We start from the raw sequence: 7,769 nt of genomic DNA on the forward strand, positions 1-7,769 counted from the left end.
CATATTGTGGGAATAAAGTCCATGTCAGGGCCACAGAAACCTCCGGCAGTGGTTATAACGAGACTCTGAGATGTCAGTGGAGTCCTAAGCCATGGACCCTCTCAGAGTTTGTCTGCAAAGACATGGTTGGTGGGAAACCCACATGCTGACAGAGGGTAGAGGAAGATGGAAAAAGCTAGACTTCTCCATTGTGACAGCACAAGTGGCGTAGGCCAGGCCTGTGCCGGTGCCACTGAGGGCCCAGGCAGCCAGTTGCTCCATAACATTGCTGAGGGCTCAGTCAGACTTGTCCTGAAGCCCACACATGCTAGATCCTCCGCTAACTCAGCAGAACCCCAAATGTGCTCATGGTCTTGGCCTAAACAAGATGAGCATCTGGGGGCACCTGGGTGGCTTAGTGGGTTAAGCCTCTGCCTTCGGCTCAGGTCATGATCTCAGAGTCCTGGGATCGAGTCCCGCATCGGGCTCTCTGCTCAGCGGGGAGCCTGCTTCCTCCTCTTCCTCTGCCTGCCTCTCTGCCTGCTTGTGATCTCTCTCTGTCAAATAAATAAATAAAATATTTAAAAAAAAAAAAAAAAAGATGAGCATCTGTGTGGTGTAGAACCCGCAAGATATACCCACCAGGCCTTGTTGACTGACCCAGCCAAACAATACCTACATGGAATTCAACCACAGACAAACGTGTTGTGGGAAGCTTGAGGCCTACAGAGAAATGGGGAGGGGGAGGGAATTCCTGAGCCTTCATTGTTAGCCAATCTCACTATCATCTTTTTTTGCTTTCACCAACAGGGGCCGGGGTCAGACAGGAAAGATGCCAGTGTCTTCCCACTCTGCCCCTGGAAAAGAAGAGACCTCTCCCTCTTCATTCATCGTGTTGCAGATCTGGGATGTGGGAAACTATCACCCATGGGCCAAATGGGACCTCCCCCCATATTCTTGCAATCAAGTGTGTCTGGAACATTAGTTATGGACAGTCTGTGGCTGCTTTCAAATCACAGTGCAAGAGTGGAGTCATTGTCAGAAACACCCCATGGACTGCAACACCTAACAGAAAATCTTTACAGAAGACTTCCCAGAAAAGTCTGTGCCAATCCCTGGTCTCAAAGATCCTAGGATCATGTCCCTTCTTTGAGTAGAACATAGTGCCATCTGGGTCAAATCTAATTTCTTCACCCCCAGAGGCAAGGGCGTCCATCCCTTTAGCCACAACGCCATCTCCATCCTCCTCTACTGACACCTGGAATGGCACGTCTACAGGTCTGCCACCCAACAGGAATTCACTGTCGTTTACAGGGTAGTGATGCTCAGAAATGGAGGTGTAAGTGTGAACGTGTGAGGGTGAACATGTGTTTCCTCTTTGGTAGGCACAGTGTGCAAGGAGAATATAATAGAGTAGCATGCTTTCCGTCCTACAGGAACAGCCATGCAACGTGGCTGCAGAGTGACCTCAGAAGGAAGGCACCTTCACAGAACAAACTTCATCTGGGAAGATGCCCAAGACCCTTGTCCTGGACACTAGGTTCCACCGAGGCTGAGGACACACAGAAGGACAAAGACTCCCCATGTTCATCAGGGTTCTGAGGGATGCCTGCTGTTCCAAGATCAAAGATCTCAAGGGGCGCCTGGGTGGCTCAGTGGGTTAAGCCGCTGCCTTCGGCTCAGGTCATGATCCCAGGGTCCTGGGATCGAGTCCCGCATCGGGCTCTCTGCTCAGCAGGGAGCCTGCTTCCCTCTCTCTCTCTCTCTCTGCCTGCCTCTCTGTCTACTTGTAATCTCTGTCTGTCAAATAAACAAATAAAAAATCTTTAAAAAAAAAAAAAAAAAAAAGATCTCAAAAGCATTCATTCACCAGGCATGCCATTCCAGCCAGGCATCTGTGAAAGATCTACTCCAAGCAAAAAGGACAGACCAAGAGACAACAAATGACAGCCTTGTGTGACAAGTGGCATAACAGGAGATACTCAAGAGGCCTGGGGGTGTGCAGCATTGGCCAGACCTGGGGGTAGGGGGACAGGAAACACTCCAGGAGGGCGATCATGACAGGGGATGCTTGGGAGGACTGGGGGTGTGCAGGGTTGGCCATACCGGGGGGTAAGGGGACCATGGGTGCTCCAGGAGGATGTCACAGATGTGCCCTTGGGCACATGTGTCAGTGTGACTGGGCTTTGGCTAGACTGGAAATAACAGCGTGGGCATTGGGCAGTGTCCCTAAACTGTCTTCTGCAAGGCAAGAGTTTGGTCACGAGATTTCTTTCAGTATGATTTCATGTCACATGCAACCGTGAGTCCCTAAAGCTGATCGTGTAGAGCATGAAGTACGTAGCTGGCCATGGCTTTCAAACCTGAGGTGCCAGGGCAGAGCACACTTGATCTTTCTTTTGGCTGCTTTCAGAGTAGGATGACTCTTCCCGACTTCCTCTCTGACCCCAGGACAGGGAAGAAAGGCAACACAGATCTACACTTCGATGGTCAACAGAAATCTGCAAACCCAATTTCTCACAGGAGCTAAAGGTTCAGGACCAGGGTGACAGAAGGGGAGGCCGATAGCAAGGAACCAAGGGAATACATCATGTGCATGTGAGCTGGCCCACTTGTATAGCTGTCAGAAGCAAGCCATGCCTGACAGGAGAGAGTCCCGCCTGCACCTGGTCTGTCTGTTTGCTGCCCTTGAGCAGAGCAGAGGATGGGCTGAGCTGCGTGTCGCTGTCGGTGGGGAGACGGCCAGCTGGCCACAGATGCTACCTGCCAAGGCCTTAGAGGACCTCCTGGTCCTCAGCTAAAATGAAACAATAGTTATGTGCAGTGACCTATTTCTGGGGACAGGTCATGTGCTCAGTGCTTTGGTGACTATATCCTCTCCCGCTGTATTTTTTAAAAAGCACCTTAGGGGGCACCTGGGTGGCTCAGTGGGTTAAGCTGCTGCCTTCGGCTCAGGTCATGATCTCAGGGTCCTGGAATCGAGTCCCGCATCAGGCTCTCTGCTCCGCAGGGAGCCTGCTTCCCTCTCTCTCGCTCTCTCTCTCTGCCTGGCTCTCCATCTACTTGTGATTTCTCTCTGTCAAATAAATAAATAAAATCTTTAAAAAAAAAAAAAAAAGCACCTTAGGCAGGTAAGATTGGCATACAAAAAGCTGTCCCTAGTTAATGTATGTAACTTGACCCTGACCCTAACCCTCATATCTAGTTAAGAGATACTCGATGTAGAATGCCGCTCATAAATTAGAGGATGGTTTTTAGAAGCTAAGGACTTCAGGGACCAACCTTCTTCAGTCTTACTATTCTCCGTTGAATCCTATAAATCGGGACCCATTGGGCCACTGCTATCTGGAGAGTGACCACACGGGGGCAGCGGTGAGTCAACAGTGCCCCAAATCCCACTGTAAAGCCCATTCTTCCTTCACCCCATCAAACCTTGTTCATTCAATGTCTGCAGATCATGGCAGAAATGAGGAAAAGTGTGAATTTGTTGAATTTTTTAAAAATGAAACTAATTCTTTCAACCTGTTAAGAATAGAAGACTTTTTCTAGTATCTCAGCCTTGGAGAGCACGTGAAGGCCCAGGGGCCTGGGAAAGGGCTGTGACTATGGAATCAGCTCAGGTCTGCTTAGGAAACAAGGATGGCTTCTATTCCCCTTCTTTTCAGGAAGAATTTGTCTGAACTACCAGCACTGAATCCACACCAATAAAACAGTGCAAAATGGTGCTGCTCAGAGGAAAACAAAGGAGAATCAACAGCCTGGAGAAACAGAAAGAGCCACACCCAGGAACCAAGAAGACAGATCACTAAGGCTCTGCTCAGGCCAGTCTGCATTTCTGTAGATCCTCCAGAGCTAGATGCCCCCAGGGCCCCCGGGGGTCATGGGGTAGGCAGAGCACACACCCTGATGTTGCCCTGTTGGAACATGTGACAAGCCTCCTGAGGTTTGACAAGCCTCCACGAAACACCCCATACCCCGTGACACCAGCCTGCTTCTTGCAACTCCCATGCAGGAACGGCCATGCAATGTGGTTGCCTAGTGATGTCAGAAGGAAGCCACTTTCATAGAACAAACTTCATCTGGGAGGACTCCCGTCCCTTGTCCTGGGCACTAGATCCCACTGAGGCTGGGGGCACACAGAAGGACAGAGACTCCCCCTGCCCATCATCAGGGTTTTGAGGGCGCCTGCTGTTCCAGGACCAAAAATCCCAAAACCATTCATCTGCCTGCCATCCAGCCAGGCATCTGTGAGAGAGATCTACTCCAAGCAGAAAGGACAGACCAAGAAACAACAAATGACAGTCTTGTGTGACAAGTGCCACCACAGGGGACACTCAGGACTGGGGTGTGCTAGGGGAACCAGAAATCCTCCAGGATCACCTCCGACTGCTGACCAAGTCTTTCTTGTACTCAGTCTTCTGTGGAGCCCACCTCAGCCCTGACAGATGGGCCCACCATGCCCCTAGGCCCTAACCCTAAGCCTGGGTTTGGTTCTCAGGCTTCTGTCCCCAGAGGCCTGGTCCCCAATCCATCCTGATAGTGGACCCCTGTGCCATACCCCCAGGAGTTCACCTGCCACCCACGAGGAAACCGTGCCCTTTGAAGCTGCAGAGAACCCTCAGAGCAGGAGAATCCTGCATGTACCCCAGAGGTGACCCCCATACTCAGCGGCCCCCCAGGCCACAAACCCAGATTTGACACCTGGTTTGAACCATGCCCTCCAATCAGCTCCCCAGCGACCCCTCCTCAGTGATGGCGGATAGGGCCTGCCATGCACTGAGGCCCAAACCCTAACTCTAGTTTGGGTTGTCAGTCTTCCATCCCCAGAAGCCTGGTCCCCAATCCCTCCAGATTGGGAACCCCTAGCCACACTCCAGGACTCTGCCTGCCACCCAGAAGGAGACTGTGCCATTGGGACCTGTGCAAAACCCTCAGACTGGAGAAATCTGCATGCCATCCTCAGGCCACCCCCACCTTCTGTGCCACTCTTGGCAACAAACCCAGAGCCCCAGGCTCAGCCTCCCCCCTCCCTTAAATTTGACCCCAGGGAGCCCGCGTCCCTGGTGGCCAACAGGGAAGCCGCCTGGACCCGGACCACAGTCATACATGTCCCAACACTGGGTGGGCATGCATCGAGTTTTGCCTCACAACAACAGCCAATTCGCACTAGTTTTCTGCCCAAATGAATGTCGATTTAGGCAGAAAGCTTGTGAGGACTGGTTGTGTACCCCAGTGAACTAGCTTTCGGCGGTGAGGGCATTTGGGGGGGCCGCATTGGCCAGTCACGGGGGTCCCACATAGTCGTGGGCCGAAGCTTGCAAGAAAGCCCTCTAAACACCAAGTGCAATTGCAGCGTGGATGGCCTCTGAACGCAGGCCAGGCCTGTCCTCTACTCTCCCCTCTGAGGATCCTGCCTTATAGCTGGCAGATGGGGCCTGCCATGACCATAGGCCTTAACGCTAACCCTGAGCTGGGTTCGCAGGCTTTCGTCCAAGAGGCCTGGCCCTCAAGCCCTCCAGATTGGGGACCCCTGAGGCATACCGCAGGACTCAGCCTGCCACCCAGGAGGGAAGTGTACCTCTGGGAGCTGCGGGAAACATTCACAAAAGAGAAACCTGCACGCCCACTTCAGGCAACCCTCACTTTCCGAGCCCCTTTTGCCAAAAGAAGCCTGTGCCTGAGGCTCAGGTTTACACCCTAACTCAACTCTGCTTCCAGGAAGCTCACCTCTGTGGGGGGCCTCCAGAAGCCAGGTGGGCCAAGCAACCCACCTCGCATGGCCACAACATGCACCTACTGATGAATGCTCTCCTCTAGGGCCGGAGTGTGGCCCGAAATGCCACCCAACGCGAGCCAGTTCTCACGAGCTTTCTGCCCAAATTGATGTCGATTTGGGCAGAAAGCTCGTAAGAATTGGCCTGAATGCCCTGATGAACTCGCTTCCTGTGGCAGGGGCCTATGGAGGAACCTACTGGTGAAGGCCCAGGGTCTCACGTGGTGTCGCCCGAAGGCTACAGGAAAGCGCTCTGAAGGGCAGGCGCATGTGCAGCCCCTTCCCCTACAACTTGGGCCAAACAGGCCCTCTACCCAGCCCCGCTGGGAGCCCTCAGCACTGGCAGGTGGGGCCTGCCACAACCCTAGGCCTGAACCCTAAACCTGGGTTGGGTCTCAGTCTTCCATCCCCAGTAGGTCTGGCCCTCAAGACCTCCAGACTGGGGACCCCTGAGCCATACTGCAGGACTCCGCCTGCCACGCAGAAGGAAACCGTGCCATTGGGAGCTGCGGGAAACAGAGCGGGAGAAACCTGCATGCCAACCCCAGGCCGCTTTCACTGTCGGTGCCCCATTCTGCCAAAAAAAAGCCAGAGCCTGAGCCTCAGGCTCACACCCTAAATCAACTCTGCCTCTGCGGGGGTGGGGGGTGGGGGCTGGGGGCTGGGGGGGTGAGGAGGGCGGCTCCGGGAGCTGCATGGGACTGGCTTGCAGTCTCCCATGGCTGCAGCACTCACCTACCCACAAACACTCTCATCCTGGCCCGGAGCGCGGCCCGAAATGCCATGCAACACCAGCCAATTCTCAGTCCAAATCGATGTCGATTTGGGCAGAATGCTCATGAGATTTGGCTGGAAACCCCTGGCACAACTCGCTTCCGGTTGCCCGGGCCTTCAGCGAAGCTGCCTGGGCTTGGCCTGAGGTCCCAAGTGGTCGTGGCAGGAACCCTGCGAGAAAGCACTCTAAAAGCCAGGTGTACGGGTGGTCAAACCCTCCCTCTATTCAGCCCCTGCGGTTTCGTTTTCAGCACTGGTAGATCGGGCCTGCCATGACTCTAGGCCCTATCCCAACCCCGATGTTGGATTTTCAGGCTTCTGTCCCCAGGGGCCTCCCCCAAGCCCTCCAGATTTGGGACCCCAGAGCCACACCCCAGGAGTCCGCTTGCCACCCAGATGGAAACTGTGCCATTTGGAGCTGTGCAGAACCCTTCAGAGCCAGAGAAACCCGCATACCCCCTGAGGACAACCCCACCTTCTGCAGCAGCCTGGTTACAAACCCACAGCCTGACATTCCGCCTGACCCCACCCTCAACTCAGCACCCCAGGGAACCCGCTTCAGCCCTGGCAGATGGGGCCTGCAGGCCCTTAGCTCAGCTCACCTCAGGGACCACTGTCAGCTCCAGGCAGACCTGGAACTCCCATCTGCCGTTAACACTCTGGGATCCCCCCTCCTTCTTCCAAAATTACACTGTCCCAAGTCTTTCATGAGAAATGGAAAAGGCTACCTCCTGAATGCTTAACACCTCCTTTCCTCTTCCGTCCTATTTCTCTCCACTTACCTTTGTACCTGGGCAAACTGTAAGTAAAATATGAATGGAACACGTACATGCTCTGAGATCTGAATCTTTCACTGCAGCGTTCTGAGGGCTCCTTATATAATAAGAAACTAGTGTATCCTACCACAGTGTGTTTGAAAATGACCCTCTACAGAATAGGAGAGTGAAAATCACTCCATTTTTACCTCACTCTTCATAAAGCAGAACGTGGTCTTCTTTTTTTCATTGACTTCAATTCCAATTCGTTTCTGTGCAGTGGTAATGCCTTTGCTTCAGGGATAGGATTTCGCGATTCCTCCCCTGCACAGAACACCCAGAGCTCATCACAGCAAGTGCCCTCCCTAATAGCCATCACCCATTCAACCCTTCCCCCCACACCCCTGCCTTCTAGCACAAACCCTCAGTTTGTGCTCTCAGGTGGAGTCTGTTTCCTCATTGGCCTATCTCTCTCCCCTCACTATGCT

Source organism: Mustela putorius, unplaced genomic scaffold (assembly GCF_011764305.1).
Source record: "Mustela putorius furo isolate JIRA1106 unplaced genomic scaffold, ASM1176430v1.1 tig00537227_pilon_pilon_pilon, whole genome shotgun sequence".
Classification (NCBI taxonomy): Eukaryota; Metazoa; Chordata; class Mammalia; order Carnivora; family Mustelidae; genus Mustela; species Mustela putorius.